Source organism: Cavia porcellus, unplaced genomic scaffold (assembly GCF_034190915.1).
Source record: "Cavia porcellus strain 051 isolate PalLab524CR breed Dunkin Hartley unplaced genomic scaffold, mCavPor4.1 scaffold_1, whole genome shotgun sequence".
Lineage (NCBI taxonomy): Eukaryota > Metazoa > Chordata > Mammalia > Rodentia > Caviidae > Cavia > Cavia porcellus.
Genome location: NW_026947484.1, coordinates 158,835,617 through 158,859,577, shown reverse-complemented (window position 1 = coordinate 158,859,577; position 23,961 = coordinate 158,835,617). Strand labels below are relative to the sequence as shown.

Here is a 23,961-nt window from a genome sequence, read left to right as displayed (position 1 = left end):
CAGATCATTAAAAATATCCTTTAATATTGAAAGGATTTGCAGCCTAAAAATAACAAATGCTGATGCACGTGCATAATGGCAAAATAAGGACTGTAAGTGTGAGCACTTCGTATCTTTAATCGCAAACACTCTTTTCTTCATTCTTCTTTTTCTTAGAATACATTCTATGTCAACAAGGATTCTTTCCTCGACCTAAATATAGTCTTGGCCCTCTAACTTCTTTAAGACTTTCCCGGAGCATTTGACTTAAAGCAACTACATGGCCCAGCTGTTGGAAGAACCCTGGTCAGTCTTGTTGGGGAGAATCCCTCATCTCGCCATCTGATTGCTGCCCACATGTGGTCATATAGCTCATCCCTCTCATGATACCTGGCTATTCCAGCTGCCAACCTCAAGAATTCTCTCAAGTCCTTAATCAGAGTCACCTTGACCTTGATGCTATCTCTTTACTAACTTTCGGTGTCACTGACCCCTGCTTTCTTGATTCACTGTAGATTACTATTTTTCCATGCTGTATGCAGAAGGAGCTCAGAGCCATACTGAACTCTTTTCCTCTTCAACTGGAAAAGTTCCTGACTAAAATCTGTTTTTACTGCTTCAATGACTGCAGCTCTGGGTTTTCTTTGATGTGTAAGCAAACAAAAGTGTATTTTGCTTTACAGCGTATTCTCAGGAGAACCCAACCACTGAAACTGCCAAATCTTTTGCCATTGTAGAGAATTGGCATGGATGAGAAGAAGTGTTTCTTTGTATTTGATCTAAATATAGGGACATGCACTGATCTTTCTATTATTAGGGTTTTGCAACATAGATTTTATTTATTAACATGATATATCCTTCCACAAAGGAACTAGGTCAGCTTGTAAAAATTACATGTACTTATGATGTAATTTCCTTTTCCCTTTTCTCACCCTGTGTTACTGAAATTTTTTCTCTTGTACACTTTCTAGAAATGAGATTATAGTTTGAACTGTATTCATTCCCATAACATATACTTATTACCTGCAGGTACCAGGGTACCTTATAATTTTTCCTTACCCTCTTTTCAAATGACCAGTATCATCTCTAAGTTGGTCTGTCTTTAAATAATAGGGCTATTTCAAGCATTTCAAGATGAATAATTAATCGGCAAGCTTGGAATCTGTCTGGTATCAAAGTATTAATGCCTGAATTAATTTTCAAGTTATAACTGTTTTCATTTACACCTACTTCCTTGCTAGTTATTTAAGGCAATTTCATCTTCCCTGACTGTGGCTTGTATGTTAATGTATTTCATTTTAATGAATACTCTTTAAGCTGTAAAAGTAGGCCAGACACTATCAGAATGTGTCATAAGTGGAGAAATCTGAATCAAAGATAAACCTTTTAGATGAAAAGGCTTAGAAAGAATGATACAATGGAGATAGTTTTAATTTATAGCTGAAACATAACTCATCTAGTATATTACTATAATAGCCTCCATCTTTTTCAGAGAATTAAAACACAGATGTGGATTCACATCTGTTTGTGAATAGTTTTACGAAATTTAACCTAACATTGTGATTATATACATGAGCCAATTGGAAAAGAAAAATGTTTACTAGGTAATGCTTCTTAAACTAACTTGCTTGATTTAACCCCAATTTTATATGATGTAGTTACAGTCCAAGTATCTTTAGGCTGGCAGCATACCTGTAATAATTACATTTAACTTGGTACAGAATACTTTAGCCAACATGGTTGCTTTTTTATATCAAGTATCTTTCTCATAGAACACTGGGAAATAATGCTTAATAGTAAACTAGGCTTTGCAGAAAAAGAGTTTTTCACAGCCATTAATAAGTCAGCATCCTAAATAAAAATTCATTGCTTTCCTTAATACTTTTGAGAATTAATAAAAGTAATTTTGTTGTTTAACTTTCACCTCTATGCTTTCCAGGCATGCTTGATACTAGAGTAGGCAAGTAAAAACTATTTATTAATATATAAAAATGGATGAACTTTTTCACCCCTAAAAAGATTTCTTCTTCACAATGTAATTGTTTCTATAAATGTTCTGTACTGCAAAAAGTACTAATAAAAATAAAATTTTTAAACAGGAAAAAAAAGAGTTGGACATCCAGCTCAGTGCAAAGGCCTTTAGTTCACTCCCAGCATAGTTAAAACAAAACAACAATATAAAAAAACTGGACATTAAATAATTATGAACCAGACAAATGTCAGTTGAGTACCAATTGCACATAATATTATTTGGTTAATTAGACAACACTCTATTGCTAATTACAGAGAACTATTTTTAAGAATGGGTTACTCATGGAAATCAGATATGCACACTTGCTTGTTGCTCTTTGTTGAGGAGTTAGCTCTGTTCCACCTGGGGGTAGCTTTTAGCTCCCATTAGGAGGCAGTTTTGTATCAAGGAAGAGTGACTCAGTTAATTGATCAAGTGTTAAGAGTGTTGGGAAGCAGGAAGTCAGGTCCTATGTTGGTATCTCTAGCCCTACTCCACCCTGTCAATGTTCAAGCTTCAGAGACAATGATTATTGGGTGTTAGAACCCCAATCCCAGACAGAGAGTTCCCATTAGACAACATTCTCCTCACTTCCTATGGAAAAGATTTGGGTAGTCTAGACCAGGCCTAATTATTATTTTTATTAACCAGAGAAACACAGTTTGGACTTTGAGCATTAAATTCCTGGAGTTTTTTTTCTCTAGATTTCATCAGTTAGGTTGTTTGGTGCCTACCAGTAGAACATGCTAGAAAGTTAGGATAAGAGCAATTTTAACATTTAAAATGTAAGGCTAGAAGATGAAAGTGCAACCCATCTAAGGTAAACGCAAGATATTATCCATTATCTGCATGAAAACAGCAAAGCATAACTTCCCACATACTCATCATCCAGTCTTCTTCTTCTTTTTTATTTAAAGAGAAAAAAAAGAAAGGAAATAAAAAAAAAAAAAAACAAAGCAGTGAAAGGGTACAAATAGTACAGAATTTCAAGGAAAAAAATACAGTAAGATATCACTAGTTAATAGGTTACATATTGTCATCTTTGAAATAGTTGTCCAAATTATGAAATTAAAGCATGTAAAGTGAACATTCATACAATGAGACTGCAGACAGTGCCGATCAATGATCCAACAAAAGTTCAGTAATATGGATTTCCATCCTACACACTCAAACATACATGCAGTTATATCCCTTAGACCACCTTCCTTTCCTCTCTTTTTAATAACAATTACACTTTTTGGGTTTTTTTACTCCCACAATTATTATTATTTTTTTGGAGAGAATAAAACCTAACGCGGCTAAACAAAACAGAGTCGGTTAGAACAAAAGGATAGGCATAGTACACGACGTAAAAATAGAATATCAGGTGATCTAAAATGGTTACCATTGTGCCTCTTGCTATTTTTTTAAAAAGTTGCCTATATCGTCAGGTATAATAGAATTGATCAAAACAGTACAGAACAAGACCAATAAAACCTACACTGGAGACCTTACAGAATTTCAAAAGAAGATTATAGTCAAACCATAGTGAATCTTAGTGGATCTTATTGCCTTCAAAGTGGTTGCCTATATCCTCAAACTTGATACTATCAAACAAAATAGATTATAGTAAAATCTGACAGAACAAGATGGGGAGAACAATACTGGGGATCATATCAGGTTAATAGGAAAACAAAAAAGTTACTATACTGTATCCCACTATTTTTTAATTCAGTTTACCCTTAATTAAAAAAACTGTAAGAAAAAAATAGATTAATTTTGAAAAAGGTGGGATTGAGGTAAAAAGAGGACATTGTATTAAAACAACACAGGTCAGAACTGAACAATTTAAGCATCATTGTGTTTCACCCCCAGATAATCTAACATAATAGTAGTCACCATAGTGCCTCCTTCCTTGAATTATTTGAGTATAACTTCATATACTATAGCATCAAGCATATCAAGTCAGTCTGAAGCTATTCAAGAGAATGAAGAAATTACAGAGTATTTAGAACCAGTTAACAGAAAACGAACAATAGTTTCTATATTATTTCTTTGCCTATAAAAAATTTTGTTTATACTATCACATATAGTAAAATATAGTAAGATACCACATGTTAAAACCAGTGGAAACAGGTGTACAACAGCTTGATGGGACTTCAAAACAAGATGATATTAAATCAGCACTAGCTTTTATGATGTGTTGTTTTCTTCAGAATAGCTATTCGTACTATCACCGATACTAAAATCGAACAGCCCAGGTTAAAACCATTGCAATTAATGAGTGATAATATTATATGGATTCAAACCAATATGATTAGGAATCATGATTACCACATAATTTTATGTATTCTTATCATTTCTTACACTAGGGAAACTATTCGGTATTTATATATTCCCATCATTTCTGAGACTGTATTTATTGAAAGGAAGGATCCCTCCTCCACTCCAGAGGCTGCTGGAATTCTATCTATGGAAGGAGCAGACTTTTGGCATGAGATTTTGGGAAAAGACTTACTAGGTTTTTGAGCAATGAACTGAGAGGCTCCATTGAGTGATGGATTAAAGGGGTCCACTGAATGCACCTCCTCACGCCCAAAGTACAGATTTCATTTGTTTTACATTATACAGTTACTCTCCATACTCTCACATTATACAGTTACTGAGCACACAGTTTTCCTCACATTACACTTCTGATAGGTGGGTAGCTGATTGTCTGTAGGCTACAATAGTCAAGTATAAAGAGTCCCAAGGCTGAGTAGCAATGTCAAATGAAGAAGAAGCAGGAGGAAGCTGCCTGAATGCCACTGTATCCTCTCTGCCGTAGAAGGGGGGAATTTCTGATGTGAGTCTCTGTGAAATTGTTTGCCACACAAAAGCATTTTAAAACACTTTTAACACACATTTTAAAACACTTTCTGCTTGTGAAGTGTATGTAAAGATGACACAGATGTGCTGTCTGTCCACAGGGAAGGAGCAAATCAACAGCTTTCTAAACAGCTAGTAAGAGTATTACTGAGAAGGAACAGAGTACAGGACCAGCCAGTTTCAGCATGTGAAGTTTGGTATTTTACTAAACTGTTTCTTCCTCAGGTAACTCAGGAAACGACATGAACAAGGATCCATTAGAGGAAAACAGAACATGTCTCATAAGACTGAATGTTCTCTAGCTTTGAACTAATGGAAATAGTTTGGATTTTGCTCTTTGTAATCCTGGGAATTGTGAATATCTCTCGATGTCCTTGTTCCACCCTGGAGTATTGTTAAGGGATACATTGAGGATGATATCCCTGAGAACTTCTTTCAGACTGTTCTCATGTGTCTGTCTGATATTTTTTACAACTCACCCAAGAAACAGCAAAATGTACTTGCACAATGTTGCCTAAACATAAATACTAGGACTATAGATACTCATGGTGACTAGATTGTTAAAAAATGCTGCATGTTTCTGAACTTAAGCACATCTAAGAGTGCTACTTCGTGTTGTGTAAGGTGTCATGTGTCACTTTCTAAGTATCCTGTCTTTAATGAAAACCAGTTTGGGGACCAATGACGAAGGCGCAGACATATCAAGCCTTCATACAGAAAAGCGGCCTGTAAGCTGCGGCAAATGCTGTGGTTTCCCTGCTGGAGGCACTGAACTCACATTTCAGATCATCATGAAATGCATATGCAGTCCTATCGGATTCATGGGTCTGAATCCATCTGCTCATTCATTGCCTAGCCAAGAGAGGAGCCAGACAGAAAGGCTAAAGGTTTCTGAAGACAGGTGCAGTTAGTTCAGAGAGTAGATCAGAAAGAGGGCTGAAGAATTTAAAAAATGACAATTGTGTTCAATGAATGATAAGATTTGCTCAGCAATTTTAGCAGCATTTTCTAGAATACACTATATACACACACAGTGGTATATATTTTATCTTGGGGATTCATACAACACTTACAAGAACTATCACAATGTAACAGTGTAATAATGTCATGTCAGAATTAAATAACATTTTAAAATTTATTTTGTCTGTTTCATTATTACACATACACACATACACAAGTTCACAGGCATATATAAACTCACACTCACACTGCACTCAGGAGAAAATAAAACACTAAGGAGGGACGGGGAGATTAATATTCCCAGTCAGCCATGCAGAAGGTTACGTGGCTATGTTATAATTTGAAGGTTGCTGTAAATATTCAATTAACCTATTCCTCATGTCTTTTTTACGACTGCATATGGTGATAAATATGCCTAATAAGAACGATCACAGAAAGACAGATGTGCAGAATAGTAAAATGAAAACACCTGAACAGATGTGTAATTTTTTTTTTGCATGAAAGGAATAGGAATGTTGAGAACAAAATTGGCAAAGCATGAAAATGCCCTTACATTAGGAAAACAGGGTGGGAATTGTTGTAGAAATATTCTGTGGATTTATTTGAAGTATTCAGAAAAAGCCTCCCCTGCTATAAACTCTCAAATTCTATGAAGCCTGATAGTTTGTAGTTAAAGAATTAGTGCTTTAAGGTGGAAGTAATTAATTTATTACACTTCCTTTTGTAATACAAATGCATTTGATGGGTCATCTGTATGCTATGAAGTGATGAGGGATGGGTTGTGCAGTGATGTGCAAGTAGCAGAATCTTAAATTGTGATATGGCGTGTGGGGGCTTGGCATTGGTGATATTTGAGTCTGCGAAACTTCCCGAATTTGGCATTGTTCTGGCAAATGTTAGCTTGGAGATGGAAGTAGTATGGGAGAGGCAGGGAGTACAATTTCCATCGCTTTTGAAAGACAACATGATACACTTGGAAATAAAGTGCTAGAGAAACTGAGTATTTCTGTGTCTGGTAGTTTTAAGTATTTATTTAGTTCCACTTAACTAATTTCCTGCTCATTTTAACAAGGCAAAGTCTTTACCTTAACAGCTTCTTTTTAAATTTTAGACTTACAGAGGAGAGGTATTTACAAAGCAGAGTATGCCTGCGTACCCTCCACTCAGCATGTTCAAAGGTTAAAATCTTATGTCACCATGATCTCTCAGTTACCAATAACCAATAGTAAAACTATCAGTGCAAAGCAAGTCACACTGCTGCAGTGTCATTAACTAAGTTACCCGTTTCATTCAGGTTTCCCTGGTTTCTGCTGATGTCCGCTCTGTTCTGGGAGCCAATCAATCCCAGTACCTCACTGCACTTCAGTTCATCCCCACATCGACTTAGAGTCCTCTGGTGTGCCGTGGTTCTTCAGGGACTTTCTGTTCTTTCCGACTGAAGAGAACTGGCTGGATTTTTGCAGGACATCTTTTAATTTGGGGTTCTCAGATCTTTTCTCATGCTTTGACAGAACTTATATATTGGGAGGAGAATCTCACAGAGCTGAGGTGCCCTTCTTTATAGGGGTACACTATTTCAGTATGTCTTATTACTACTGACAGTAACCTCAATCATTTGGTTAAGAGGACTCGTATCATAGTTCTTTACTATTTTTCTTTTTCCATACATTATTCAATGAATCACTTGAGCAAGGGGAGGAAAATTTGTTTACCTCTGTAAGGAAAATTAACGATTTGTTGGTATATGATCAAATCACCACAGTAATTAGTATGTATTTTGGGAGCAACACTTTGAGGATATAAAAGTATCATTCTTATTTTTAAAATTTTGCCCATTTACTTTAATATATACATAACAGTATTTCTTATCTGGCACAGTCATTACTGTTGTGTTTGTGTGTTTCTGTTATTTCCCTCATTCATACATTTATTAACTGGAATTCCTCTGTAAGAATTGCTCCTATCAATATTTGTTTTAAAACTCAAACTGTTCCACTTTTTTGTAGTTTTGTAATTCTCTTGGGTTGTTATGAATGTTTAACTATGTCCCTCATCCATTCATTTTGTCTATCTATCCATCTATCATGTTGCTCTGTATTATATCATTACATCCTAGCACCATGAGATGCCTACTCGAGGCTCATTTTGTATTTTCCATGTGAAGACACAGAATCAGCCATTTTTCCAGGACTCCTGACTACATTTATTGGAGAATGGCGATAGACATCAAGATCTGGGTGTTAGTAGAAATACTTGTCACAAATAGAGTGACAGTACTTCTAAATTCAGCAGACACTGTTAAGAACTGCATACATGACTTATTAGCCCCTGTGTACACACATACCTACATTTATATGACATATATATATATATATATATACACACACACATTTCAGACATACATATGTGTCACACACACATAAACACACATATATATTATCTCATATATATATATATATATATATATATGAGTTCATATTGATATCTCTAACTTTATTCATTCATGACGTGACTCTTTCTAGCATATGACCTTGCTTATTTATTTTGCAGTGGAAAAACCAATTTCCATTATTTGTAATATGCTACCTGTTTTGTTCTACCCTAACATACATGTAATACTGCTTTTGGAATCATTAATTATAACCTAATGAATGATGAATTTGCCAGCTATGGCAGAAGTTTTAAGTTGTTAGCCTGATAGTATCAAATCAGAACACAATTTTGGAAAGTTACTTAGATCAGCTTCTTTCTTCCTCACTCATTTCAGTGTATTATGTGATTCATTTGTTACTCAGACACATTTCTGAGTCTGCATTCATCTTGGGTTTTCATGATCTCCTGTTATATTTTAGAACTTTGCATACCATAAAGTTAATCTTCTGTGGTGCACATTTCAGTGGGTTTTGACAAATGCAGAACTGTGAATATTCTACAATGCAGATTAATTTCATTGCCCCCAAAATGAACAGCAAACTGTTTTGAAAGAAAAAAAAATAGATAAAACATGAGCAACTCCTCAAGGTTTAATCAAATTCCTTTAAACATGCCTGTGAATCATGTGCTGGTCTGGGTCATAATTTTATTCTTTACTGATCCCAGTTTTTGCAGGGAATATAGCACCCAGCAAAACATCATCCACTGTACGCAGGTCTCTACTAAAGTCTCTTGTATTCCAAGATAGTTGAGATTAACATTCTGATAAAAAAAATCTTCGGACATTCTAAATGCTGTGATGTTCACAGGGCTTCAAAGATCTAGGAGTGGAAATGCTTTTCAAGCTCATACTCTGTAACCCACTGGCTACTACATTCTATCCCACTGGTCCTCAAAATATTGTTCAATGACCAGCTGTGTGGTCTTATCACTTGATCTCTGATGTTTAAGGATGTTACCCTGTTGACTTATCTTTGGTACTGGGACTCAAACTCATGACCTCACACTTGCCAGGCAGGCTCTGTGCTGCTGGGGTATAATCCCAGCCCATCCTGTTGTACTTCTTACTAAGAGTCTATGTGGTTGATGGTGATGACAATAATAATAGTTGAAAGTCACAACTTCTAAAGAACTTTTATGCTCTTTGCATGTGGCACTTTACAATGGTACCAAAAGATATTAAGGTCACCTATTACTACAATCTTTATAAGTACAGATGGGAAAGCTAAGTCCTCAGAGATTATCTCAAGGATTAGAAAACTAATAAATGGCAGAGATTGTATATAAGCTCAGCTCTTTTCAAATTTTTTACTATTCCTCTTATCTATGTTGAAGCTCTTCAGTGCTATCAAAGGAGAAAACAAAATGAACACATGACCTTAACATGTCCTAGGCACTTCATAACTTTTCATTTGTGTATCTCATCTGATTTTCTGGTGCCCTCGGAATTTTTTATGATAAATACTACCAGTTGAGGATAGTAGGACTGTGAGAAACAAAGCAGCTTTCCAACAGTCATCTAGCAATTTCACTTTCAAACTGTCTACACATTGAATTTATTTTGACTAGATCACACTGAGATTTTGTGAAAGTGATTATTATTATTCTGTCTCTCCAATCCAACATGTTGCATTTCATGGAGGGGAACAATTTGCACTTTATGAAGGACCATTCAAGACTGAGTAGCCATGAAAAGTGAATGGATACAATGCCAGGTAAAGGGTAAGCTTTACACCCCTTCCTGTCCCTGAAAGTTTCCTGACTTTTGATTTCCACCCCTTTGAAAGGTAGACTGAAGGGAAAAAAGTTCTAAGCACTTTAATAAAGAATGTGTTTTTGTATTTCTAGATATAACTGGATTTGAATCAGGCTCCAGTTTACACTAGCTTATGAATTTGACCAAGTTGTTTAATGATTGAGCTTGGACTCAATTTTATATTCTCAAAAATGGAGACACTGTCTCATTGGGTTGCATTAAAGATCAAATATATAATATATATAAAGTGCATAGTACATCCTGGTGGTGATCCTAAGATTAGGTCTTAAGCCATGTGGTTTTCACCCTCGCTAAGCCATTTAGCAGGGCCTCTTTCAATCCTCACCCATTAATTAAAGGAGTGTAGGAAGTTTATCATAGATGTTATTCAAGCAAATCTGTAACAAAGATCCCTGGTGCCATTAATGTTGGATTTTGTTTCTGTTATGTTTTTCTTGTGGCAGTGAGGAGGATTAAACTCAGGGCTTGATCACGCTAAAAAAAATCGTCTACAACTGACTTACATCTTCAGCCATTGCAGTTAATAATTTTGACTCAGCTTTCAAATTTTCCAATAACAAAGTGGCTATACATCTTGATTTATCTGAGATAATCCTCATATAAATTTTAATAAGATCCCCATTTTCCTCTCAAAAACGTCCTAGTTTGAATGACAAACAGTATGATCATACCAGTTAAAAAGAATATTTTTCCTTGTATACAGTAGTTTCACTGTATTTTATAGTTTAAAGATACACAAAAGACACTAACTGAACTGGGGGAACAAAGCATTAAAAGAAATATTCATTTGAAATAGAAACAGTTTGGTTCTTGGTTTTTGATACCAGTAGTTCCCCATACACCATGAATCTAAATATAGAGATACTCAAACGTCTCTTTACTCAACATTGGCTTCTAGAATTTTCAGTGTCCAACAAATGGCTCAGGTGTCCTGTCAGTGTATGTTCTGCCCACATCAAAAGGAGAAAAAGTGACAAAAATTATTTTTAAATCTTTTTTCATGAATATCCATAAATGTAGCTTTCCTTAATTATGGAGATGATGGGGACAGATCACATGTTTGCTAGTTTAATAAACTTAACCGTAACCGTCCTTTTGACTGGGAAATCGCGATTCCTTCGGTAGAGGTCATTTTGAATCGGTTCCCTTGATGTTTGTAGGCTGAGGTGACATGGAGGAGCAAAGACACACTAATGACAAGTCCTTGAAATTCTTCTGTATATTTCCCTAGCTAAAAAGCTTTCTAGTGACAAGGCAGTCGTCAGGGGTTTGGTTCAGGTTATCATTAAGAAATATCACAGGGTTTTTTTTTTTTTTTTTTTTTTTTTGACTAATAATAATTATGGGTGGCAATGAAAAGAACAGTCTTTTTCAGTAGAACTTGCTCTACTTGGTTTTCTGCTATTATTCTGGCACACATTTGAGGGTATGAATTTCTGTTAGAATTTAGAGAGCGCTTGTTTTTCTTCAAAGCAATGTATGTAAATCTTTAGCTTTACCTTGTTGCTTTTTTGTTTCTAGAGCAGGAATAGCAAATACAATACAGTGCTTACCACCAACTCCATCACCTAACAATACAAATAACCTCCTTCCTTTCTCTGCAATCTCCTTTTTCTCTCTATCAAGACAGTTTTTTTTCCAGCTGAGCAGTCTTAACTTTGAATAAATCTATATATTCAAGTACAAGACTCTTTCTTTCTTTTTCTCTTTCTCTTTTTCTCTTTCTCCTTTTCTCTCTTTCACTTTCTTTCTCCCTTCCTTCCTTCCTTCCTTCCTTCCTTCCTTCCTTCCTTCCTTCCTTCCTTTCAGATCTCATTTACATTTAACAGTTGCTGTAGGAAATTGCTTGGCTATCCAGCTCATTCTGTGTGGTTGAAGGGTTTTCTCCTACTTTCCTTAAGTCATCGGTAGAGGTAAGAGCACCAGTTCAGTTGATTTTTGATGGGGTATGCCATGGTGACAGTCCAAGTCTCACTCATTCCTGCATGAAAATGTCTTTCTTGGCCCTGCACCTCGTGGACTGCAGCCCAACTGCTGCTCTGCTCCTGTTCTCTGGCCTTTTAGTTCTAGGGCCAGGATCCAGACATCCAGTTTACCTGGCTCACGTCCTTCTCTCAGCAGAGGAACTCTGAGATACTGAACTATTAGTTGTTCATGGGGCTTCACAGTTGTCGCACATTCACATTCACATCTGCTGTTTCATTGACTGAAACAAATCACGTGTTTGCTGATGTCACATATGAGGGAGGCTTTGCACAATATTTGGAGACAAAGATGAATAATCTTTTTTTAGTAGGTAAGTGAATATGCATGAATGATAATAGCATCTCACATAGAAATATGTTTGTTTATAAAAGTCATGTTCCATGAAATGTTTCAAAATAGAGAGACAGACCTACCTTCTCTCTAGTGCATCCAGAGATTCCATATTTCCTGGTAATTCTGGGAGACACTGAATCTCCTGCAAAGCTATATGCTTAGATTGCTCCAGGGCGCTGGCAAACAAATGGCCAGTGCATGAACCCAAGAAATGGCTGATTTTTTTTTCCCTCAGTGCTTTTATGCTGCTTTGCACCTGGACTCTGTGAGTTAGATCAGAGAAAGCCCTCAGAGCATTTCTGCAGAATAGTGCTCTAAATGCCCACATAATTTTAATTACAGACCAAGCTTAAATGGATAATTTAAAATATGCTCCAATCATACAGAGGGACAGTAAATTATCATCTATTATTGACTGAATGAACTGGAAAGACAAATAAATCGTTGCTAGGCCTTTTACTATCATTTTGAGAAGTAGAAGAACATAAAAATGATAAAAATATGAGCCACGAAAATGTAGGAGCAAGATTTTTGTTGTTTTGATTTTTTTTTTTTTTTTTTTTTTTTTTTTTGTTATACTGTCTTAACAGAGGTAAGTTTGAAACCAGTAAAGGAGTACATTTTTCCCCCCTGGGAAACATTGCCTATCTAGTGTAAAAGAAGGTGAAGAATTTAATCAATAATTTTTAGCATTTGAGAACCAGTAGCAGTAGTTGAGATAAGAAAAGAGAAACTCATAGTACCCAGCCAAAGTTTGGGGGACTTGTCCCAGCAGGTTGACACAAGAGGACTTGAAAATGATACACTGCTGGTGTCTTTTGTCCTGATGATAGGTGACAGACAGCTCTACAGAACAGACATACACACAAGGGAAGAACAGAGAGAAAAAGACCAACATTTCAAAGTAAATGTCTCCTAGGCTTGGAGATGGCAGGATGCAGGGAAAAGTGTTTGGCTTTTTTAAAATGCCTCTACAATTTCAGTTTAAAACTTTAGCTTCTCATCAGATATTTTCAGAAATGCAAAATCTCAGGCCCTAGTTCAGATCTACTATATTAGAACTTGATTTTAACAAGACCCCAGGGGAAGTGTATGTACTTTCAGGGTTAGAAATCGCTACTTCAGGATGACTATGTCCTTGCTAGGGAATGTGTGTATATTATTTACATAATAATCACTACAACTTACAGCTGACCCCATTCAAAGACGACCTAGATTGAAGTCTCAAACACTGGGTAAAAATTATATACATAGGAAAGCAGTGACTTAAGAATCTGGACTCATTTCTGTGACTTCACGATCTTTATTTCCTCTGAATTGTATTATGTTTTATTGTTGCCAAGAACTAGGGGGAAAATAAAAGCCCTTCTTGGTTAACACCTCAGTTCTCTTACAAATTCCAGTATCTTCTACACTCACATTTTATTTTTTCCTTCCTCTTTTCTCTTCATATTCACAGGTCCAAAGGTATTTTAGGCACAAATACATATACATCTCCTCCCCCATGTACACAAACTTTCAAAAATGTAAACAAGATTCCCACTTAGAGTTCAAAGAAATAAGGAAAGTGTTTATGGACAATTTTAGGAGATTGATTCTGGGTGCCAACACTTTTCATAAAATTCTCCAGGCAGTAAATAGAATGTGGAAGTAATAAAATATTTATAACTATGTCCCACAAGTTTAAAACCAGACTCCATTGATCAGAATGTAATCACTGACTCAGAGCTATAAGAAGATTTCGAGATAATCTCATCCCACATCCTGAGACCTTAGGTGACTTTCCAAGCTCCTCTGTCACCCAGCCATGATTAAAAGCCAGGTCTTCTGATTCCTAATTTAGGGTGCATCCATTTCTGTTGGGTATTGTGCATTACCAACGGAAGTGTAGAGTAACTAACTGTCCATTAGGAACACTATGGGAACATACATTTTGCACAACATTGCACTATGCAGAATTGGTACTGAGCTCTTCTTCCCTAAGCAGCCAATGCCCCATTTTTTGAGAGGTAACTGGGTAGAATAAAATGGTCACAAAGCAAACACTCCCTACTGGGTCTTGGAAGAGAGCCATGCTTTCATGGCTTTGAGCCTTTCTATGAATTCTTTCCAAAAGCAGTGTTGGATCAGATTTCCACTGAGCTCCTACTTGACTTAATCCTTGGCTTGGGGTTACTACAGAATTAAGGCATATTCAAAAGAAAAGAAAAGGGAGAAATGAACAGCTGGAGTTTGTGTGCTTATGCATGTTTCTGTGTATGTATACACAATAGTTTAAGCCTGGCTAAGACTTTTATGATTCATGTCATTTCTTGTATACCGACTTCAGCTTGGTTCTTAGTGGTTTTCAGTAATAAGCTATTTGCTTAGCAGGGAAAATAAGTGTCTCTCCCTGTGATTGCCAAAATTGTGTTGGTCTCTGTGCGGAGCACATTTCGTCATTAGGAACTCAGGTCCTCTAAATAGGACAGAGCAACAAGTATTGGCCTGCAGACAGGCACACGCAGAGTGCCAGCTGACTCTTCAGTTCCTTCGCCAGGTATGCAGAAAAGAGAAGAAAAAGAAACAGCAAAGGCGCTTAGGAAAAGAACAGAAACATGAAATAAATATGATGGATGGAGTGGAGGATGGAAATATCGGAAAACAGAGCATCGTGCTAGGACAAAGGAGTCACATCAGGCTGGGATGTAGGTTGCCCTAACCTGTTTAATTGATTTGTATAATTCTTAAGCTTTGCAGATTTCTTTTCATAAAATGCTTTAATCTTGCTAACCTGTCTCCATCTATGCAACAAATCCTAAAAAAATGCATGTTGTGATTTACCACGGTGGTGTGCAGACTGGGCCACATGAAGATAGAAAAGGAGCCTGGATACAGGCTGCCGCTGTGGAAGAACACCCAGGATTGCTGGCAACTGTGAAAGGTGAGGAAGTGGGCAAAGAATCAAATCCCCCAGAGGAAACACCTCCGCCAAATCCTTGATGTGGGACTTCTGGCTCTGGAACCACAGCAGCATAGATTGCTGCTGTGTTAAGCCATCAAGTTTGTAATCATTTGCTACTGCAAGCCTAGGAGATTACTATAGATATTTGAGGTGTGCAGATTTTTGTACTATGTTTAGCTTTAAAGGATCTGCCTTTCAGTATGGCAGTTTGTTGTTAGAAAAAGGTATCAACAAGCGAGGGAACATTTCATAGTTTTTTGTGTATTCTATATATGAAGGAAATGTAGTCACGGAGCAGGCAGGAATTCATCCTTGGCTCAGGTTTTTAAAAAAGTCATCTATTAATTTTATGTCATTCTTTGTCAGAGAATTGCTGAAAGGCCTGATGTACATCTGCTCATTCATTTCCAAAGCGTTACACCATGAAGCTGATATGTCCCGTCTTCCAATTAAATGTGTGCTAGTAAGGAACAGAGTTGAATTTGAACCCGAGTCTCTGTAGTTTAATTAAGCGTGGCTTTAAACAGTGAGCAGTCATCTCTACCTGTAAAGAGCCGGGCTGTGAGGATCTGGGGCTTTGGGTGGTGGGTGGTAAATGGTCATCTTCTCAGCAAGTTCTCAGCTCTGGTTGTAAATTGCCATGGAGCACACCAGCAAGGCTCTGTTCCAGTGAAACTTTACTTACTGGCACTGAAATTTGAAGTTAATGTGATTTTCATGTGTCCAGAAATATTATTCTTTTGATTTATTCAAGTATTGAAAAATACAAAAGCCTTTCTTAGCTCATGGGCCATATATGCAAACAAACAAATAAAAAAACCCAAGTGGAAGTTACATGTTGCTTCTTTGCTTTTATCATAACAGAAAGAGAGGGCCAGCCATAGAAAAAGTCCTAGAAAGTGAAATGAAAAAGTACACATTTGTATGATGCAAGGTTTTCACTTATTTGAATTTGAAATCAAAGCTCTCATTTGTTTTTAGTGTCTTGGCGGGGGCTATATTTCCTGAACTTGGAACATTTTAAGGAACTGGCACACCTCTTTCACAACACAGGTTGAAAATATTTCCCCTCCACAATAATGTGAGACTCTCAGTTAATTAGTCATGAAGGTCTTCCAGGAGAAAGAAAGGAGTGAGGCTTTGTGTAGAGAGGATGTGGGTGGAGGTTGGAATGCAGAAGGATTTATTCATAGCTCCTTATCCTGTAGAGATATGCTCCAAAATGTTCCCCACATGCCTCCAAATGCAGATATTACTAAATATTACATATAATCTACCACACTTGTCCCTGTGTATACACATATAACTATGATATAGTTGAATCTATAAATTCGACACACTAAGAGATGAACAACAGCTAGTGCTTGCGTTTGCTAATATAGAGGGACTTGTCAAAGAGCTATTGGAGATGGAGGGAAAGCAGTTTACAAAACATAATGTGAGGGGATGCTGGAGAGATTCCAGGGACGGACAGGACCAAAGGCCACCTTGGAGTTAGTTTCTGGTCAGCAGCGTGTCTTGCCTTCAAAATAGCTACAAGGAGGGAACAAGTCAGCTGATCTCTGGCAGGAACTCTGCCAGCAAGCATGCACTTCTCATTTCCTTCCTGTGACTCACATGCATATCATGACTAACCTTAGGCAAAATATGAGACTTCTAAATCCCTTCTTCACTCCTTTCACCCCATGTAGGCAGCACGTCACTGTAAGAACAGGATACCTGCAAAGGTCACAGGACCCTTGGCCTCAGCTTCCTGAGACTGATGTTATGAGAGGCACAGTACACAAACTCAAACCAGAAAAAAGGGATGTTGACATTCTTCCTTGTTAATATGCTGAACTTGTGGTATGGTATACAGCTCTTGTTTTCCCTATCATCACATTAAAACGTTTGAATGTCCAAAAAATCCATTAAAAAGTTTGAACGCCCCAAAAAACCAATCTATTATTACATAAAGAGGCATATTTGCTGCTGGTGATGCAGAGATGGAGAATACAATAAAGCTCAGAATCTAAATATTAATTAAGCATTAGGGATTGTTTTAGTTCAGTCAGGATGCTGTAACAAAATGCCAGAGACAAGATAGTTTATAAAGAACAGGATTTTTGTGAAAACACAATCAAGTGTAAGGCAAATTCAGGGTCAGATAAGAGCCTATTCTTTATAGATGGCTGTATCCTCTCATGGTGGAAGGGGTAAATATGCTCTCTGAGGGTTCTTTCACAAGGGCAATAATCCCATTCAATTGTTTAAATGAATAATTTGTTTAAATAAATAATCCCAATCTAATTGTTTACCAAAGACTCTGCCTCCAGTTATTATGTTGGGGTTAGGATTTTAATTTAGAGGCAAAAATAAACATTCAGTCTTGACCCACTTATAGGAAAATCCATGTGTTAAGTGAAATAAATCGGACACACAAGCTAAATATTGCATAATTTCTCCTAAATGAGAAACCTTAATTCCAAAAAGTAAAACGAAAGATAATAGGAAGAAAAGAAGTACATCTCTCCCAAATGGCAAGGGGAGCAAGAGACAGAAGGAGGGTACAAAGAAAGGAATTAAGATAAGTTATGTATATATACCAATTCCTTGCAAGGAATATAAGTCTTATGGACTTCACATGTGTACTAATAACAAACAGACTTAAAAATTCAGCCTACAGCAATCTGATTTTTTGAGGACAGTTGGAAGAAAAAACAATCTTTGAGAAAAATGCCTCAATTTTATTTACAGCAATGCAGACCCAAGATTCTTTTTGGTTGTTTTTCTTTCCTTTTTACCCCTATTTCTATCATATCCCACAGCCATCTGCTTGAGATAAAAATTGATTAAGTATTGCAGAGTTTGGTGCAATTTCCAACGTGTATTTTTTATATAGATTGTGCTCTGAATGTAGTAGCTGAGTTTTAGAAAAATAGCTTGAGGGAAGATTGTTCTAAAAATAATATTTCTAGCAAAAGGCAGAAATTATACAGAAATTGATAAGCATTTTCTATTGCCTATACTTTAATCTAATAGTTGAAGTTTTTGAACTGTTGCATTTTCTAGTAATAATGTATATATGAGGACTTTTTCCTGCTTTGTTGATACTGAGGATAAAATTCAGGTAAACTGAATTTGCTCTCCTACTTTTAATTTTCACAGTATTCTGTGTTATATGAAATGCTACATTTCATATAATAATTGATTTTGTTTTATTTTTTACTCACAGTAAAGTCTAGAAGTGAAATATAACACGAGTGTCTGTTTCTTACTCTGCCAATTTGCCTGCTGAAATCCTAAACCCCAATATGGTCATAGTGGAACATGGGGTGTTTGAGAAATAATTAGTTCATGAAATGGGTCCTTTTAAATGACATCAATGTTCTTATAAAAAGGGACACAAGAGCATTCTCTCACCTTCCATCACATAAGGATACAATCAGAAGTGAACAATACTCTATAACCCTGAAAGAGACACACAGCAAAACACAGCCATGCTGGCAATCCTGATCCTGGCCTTCCAGCTTCAAATCTGTAGGAAGCAAATTTCTGTTTTTAGTAAGCCACCTAATCTATGGTGCTTTGTTCTAGTAGCCTGACCTGACTAAGACAACTGGTAGAACAATGTAAAATCTCAAGAATCATAATGATAAAATTACTGTCGCACCATTGAATTTCACTGCCAAGGAAATTCTATTTATTGTCAGTTAAATTATTGATTTCCTCAGCTGTTATAAAGAAGCTGTTTTATTAACTTCCTATGAATTGTGCCTCTTTGATGGGATGTAAAATCAGAGAGCCCTTCCTTCTACCTCAGGGTGCGATGATTGCTAATGAAGACTCTCTGTACCCCTGATGCTAGTTTTCACATTTGCCTTCAAACCCGGGCAGAAAATTCCCGAAGCAAGGGTAGCCATGGGTTTCCAGACATCTCTGAGGCCCTGGGAGGTCACCGACATGTTCCAGATGAGCAAGCTTATGTTTATTTTTCCATTATTAGAAAACTATTTATTGATGTTACTGTGAGACAAGCCCCAGAAAAGGGTTAGGTTTGCAGAGGTAAATGAAAACATACATGGAGGTATGAATAAACACTTCAAAACAATTAAGAAAACACACACACGTACATAATAGCAAGTATGCATATATTATATATAGACATCTGCGTGTGTGAATATATCTGTATTTCAAGTCGTTACAAAAATATGTTGTATGTGTAAATACGTTATGTGTGCGTGTATGGATAGATATGTCAGTAATGTAACACATAACTTTTAAATCTGTTGTTAGGAATAATACATGAATCTTACGGAACGTGATAAATGAACTTCAGATAATAAAGAATTGTGAAAAAAAGAAAACTTAGTAATGTGGTGGAAGGAGAATTTGAGAGAGAGGGAAAGAGGAAACAGGAGAGTAAGCACAGTTTGAATTAGGAAGACAGAAAAACTGTGTTGAGCAGTTAACATGAGGTTGAGTACATTTCAGGGAGAAATAAATGAAGAAATTTATCACTGTTATCGTTGCAATAATGTGGTGTCTCTCCCGCACAGTTAAGAAAGTCTTCCGTAATGATCTAGATAACTGCTAACAGCTTTTAGTTTATTTATTTATTAAAACAAAACATCTCAGCTTTATTGAGGTTACACATGGTCCTTGCTTTCAGGAAATGTGGAGTTGAAGTGACAAGCATCTAGTGCTTGATTCTACCAGTTTCCTTTGGAGAAAGAGAGCTATAGCATGTCTCATTGGCAAAAGGGGACAGAAGGTTTCATCATATGTGAAGCTCCTGAGGGATTCCCTTTCTGGCTCAGCTGGAAACTACTGATTGGAACCATATTTCAGGTGACCTCAGGACTGTTCAGACCAAAATGTGGCTGAACATTTTCTCCTTTCTGACTTCAGCCTGTTTCTTTCCCAGGGGTAGTGGTAAAACCGCTGAATTCACCGAACAAAATCCTCTCTTCATATCTGCCCCTAATTAATTCTTGGACTCCTTACTAGACCTCTTGATACCTGCTTCCTCTCAGCACACACATGCACACACATACACATGTGCGTGCATACACACACACGTACACATACACACACGCACACACATGCACACATACACACACATACACACTGTCCCTATGTAAGAGAATTTGAGGACAAAACAAAATGTTTTAAAACAGTGTAACTATAAAAATCTTATTGGTTTTCTGACTCTGGTGACACATGTAGGACTTTCCAAGGAGAACATGATGATTGAACTTAACTGTCACTTTGACTGAGCTTGAGATCTGCCCTGGGGATTCATAAAGCAGACATTTTGGTATGTCTGGTGGATCATGGAAGCTTGACCTTGGCTTCTATATGTGTTCTCCAGCTCCTTGTTCTCTGGAATTATTCTCCTCTCTACTCCCAGGATCTCATGAACTGAGCAGCTGTCTTCTACCAAGCCCTTCTACTGTGAAGTTCTTGCCTTGAACCAGAAAACCAGGGACTGAATCCTCTGAAATCATGAGCTGAACTAAACCTCTCCTCCTTTAAATTGTTGTGTCTCTGCAATGCAAAAATTAGGGAGCTTGTGATAGAAAACAATTCTTAAAAGGAATCATTTAGCAACTTTTGTCTTTTAAAACAAGAAAATGTCTCTAATTTATCACATTATTAGACTTCAGTTTTTTTATACCTACCCTTTTACTTTTGACAAGTGACACAAGTTACACTTATACATTCACACCACAGAACATCTCACAGAGCTGTAACGGTGTCCTCCCTATCTCAAACTACAGCTTATTGGTGATCTTCAAACACCTTCTTTTCCACTAGTTCTAGTACAAGACAATGGATCTATATGGCTTTAAATGAAATAAAATTACCTACATCAATAAAATGTGAAGGGACATATAGCAATTTTATAGTAGTGAAATATGATTTTCAGATAGAAAACAATATATAGTGTCTATGTTATAAATAATTTTTTAATTACATAATTTTAGTGGTTAATTATTTCTTATTGCAGAGTATGTTAAATACTATTTTAAAATTGGTTTACGTACAGTAGTTTATTACTATTTCTTTTTAGAGGAGAAATATTTCTCTACGATTCCACCACCTCTCCTCTCATGTATCTGAAGATACATAAGTGAATTTGATAAGCAAGTTTTCCTAATTTACAGAGGAAAACTAATAGAATATTTTACCAAATTGAGGGCAGTTACCATAGTATTTAGTTAGTACCTGATGGCTTACCCACAGCTTCGGAATTGTTTATTTGCTTCTGTTGTGTTTATATAGTTTCCTTTTAGATTCATAGAAAAAGGCACTGCTGATTCTCTTTTTCTCTCTCTTTTTCTGATGTTGCTGCTGCTGCTGCTGAGAATTAAAGAAAAAAACCCAAGACCTTTCACATGTTACACGTGCATTTAATTTCTGAGCTACACTCTCAGCCCGACAGTGTTTACCTTTTTAATTTATCATGTCCTCTTCTGTTTGGTTTTCAGGTTATGTCAATCTACATAGTCCAGGCTGAACTTGAGCTCACTCTGTAGCTCAGCTTGGCCTTGAACTTGTAGTTATCCTTCTGCCTCAGTCTTCCAAGCATTGGAATTACAAGTGAGTGCCACACATCCAACTCCCACTTTTGTGTTTGATTCTACGAATGTTTGCTAACTACCAGATTGGACTGATGGTGTGTCAAGAGGTAAAGGGAAGTTTTCATTTTAGACCTTGTATTAAATAGCATAGATTCATGAGATAAGAGCTCATATCTCTTGTGAAAATTAATATTAGAAAGTAGGACACACTTTTGCTATAAATAGCATTTTACCATCATTTCCTTCTTATGCATAAATATATTTTATCTAAAGTTCTCTGAAAGTCAAAATGAAGGGTCCCCTATGGGTACCATTGCCTCACATGGTACAGTTAGGAAAGTTGCCATCACATTATTTAATCAATACAGAACTGGTCTCATAAATTCCTGACACACCAGGATGTCTTTTTAATCACAGTCTGAATTGGCAGCAGGATTTACCAATTCTTAAAAAAACAAATACTAGATTTCTGTATGATTGGTCAATCACTTTTGCCACAATCAAAATTAAAGTAAATTAACCAAAACCTACAAAAGCACAATCACATCCAGAACATAAATAAGGAATGAAATAAAATGTGGAACAAGGTGATAGATCTTTTGCAAAAGGAAAGGGGATTAAGGGATGGAAGGAAGGAGAGGGAAAGGGTAGGAGATGAGCAGAGAGTTAAAATGTTTGATGTATGCGTTCCAACACAACATGATGTGGCTAATCATTACATACTACAAACATGTAACAAAATAAAAATTAATAATTGAAATGTGAGCTCATTAAGCATAAACAATACTATTAAAGTACATTTGTGGCACGCAAAGTTTCTAAAGTCAAGGCTATCAAATTCGCACAAACTGATACGCTTTTCCTGTGTCACAGTTAATTTTTAATGCAGTACTGAGTCCAAGACCAGAATGAGGCGGAGGAGGCTGACTTGCCTTGATACTGCACGTTCCCACTATGCTTCTGTCATGCATTGGAGCCTTAAGTTTTCAAACTGACGTGGGACATCAGCCTTTGTCTTTTATATTACAATGGTGATGATTTCTGGCTTGAACTAGGCTTTATTTAGCTGCACTGCAAGTTATTCATTAGCATTTAAAACTAACAAGCCATCTATCAGCTCTGCGGACCTCTCTGATCCCTACTCCTTCCTCTTAATCACAATGAAAGTGTCATTAGGCTGTGATACACAGCAAGTCTAAACAGAGGCAGAGAGTGCCCTGTTGGGGTTCTGAGAAATTCTCATTGCTCCTGAGGAGGAGGAGACTGCACAACACACCTGAAATACAGGCTCTGCTCATACCGAGACCATGCCAGTACCGCTGGTGAGTCAGGGGGCCTGTGTGTCTAATGTGAGTCCAATCCTTCTCTCTTCGCTCGCTCCTGTCTCTCTCTCCACTCTCTCTCCCTTCTCTTCTCTCTCCTCTCTCTCTCTCTTCTCTCTCCCTCTCCACTCTGTCTCTCTTTTCTCTTTCTCTCACCTCTGTCTCTGTCTCCCTCTCTTCTGTCTGTCCCTTTCTCCTCTCTCTCACCTCTCTCTGTCTCTGTCTATACTCTGTCTCTGTCTCTCTCTATCTCTCTCTTCTCTGTCTCTCTCTGTTTGTCTCTCTCTTGTGTCTGTCCTTGCCTCTTTCTCTCTCTCTCTGTCTGTCTGTCTCTGTCCCTGTCTCCCCCACTCCCCCTGACTCTCTACATATATATTTCCAGTATTCTGAACAGGAGTTAATATGCTCAGCACCAGTGTCTCTCACATTAACTCTTTTCTCACTATTGGGAAAATGAAAGCATCTGTTATATTCAGTTGTTAGGCCTTTTTTCCCCCACTACAAATGCTCGCTTAATCAACCCTGGATTACCAACATAGGGAAGGGGCTGGCCATGTGTAAATGAGATCTGAAGGCGTTAAATCAGAGATGTATAAGTATATATTCATTTAAATCTCTTGGCGTGCTCAAGCATTTTTTTTAAACAAACATGTAAGTGTATTAACTTTCAGGAGGTTGGAATTACTGTTGTTGAAAGAATACTAGTTACTAAATGTGCCTGCCTGCACGTATCACTGTGATTAGGTGCTAATAAATGAATAAACTTAGCTCTTTGCTTTCTGGGTTGTTACATTGTCAAAGGG

General features: G+C 36.9%; 1 protein-coding gene across 3 annotated transcripts in view; it reads right to left on the bottom strand.

Annotated features, from left to right (window-relative positions):
- The window catches only part of Negr1 (neuronal growth regulator 1), a 772,989-nt gene that overhangs the window by 126,534 nt on the left and 622,494 nt on the right, over nucleotides 1-23,961 (bottom strand). The window contains exon 7 of one of the 3 annotated variants that reach the window (XM_013142948.3): nucleotides 1,591-23,961. This exon is cut by the window's right edge and continues 15,324 nt beyond it. The exons of the other annotated variants lie outside the window; for them this stretch is intronic. The gene's annotated coding sequence lies outside the window, so the exon portion shown is untranslated. Of the gene's footprint in view, nucleotides 1-1,590 lie in introns of those variants that run through there. 3 annotated transcript variants of the gene reach the window in all.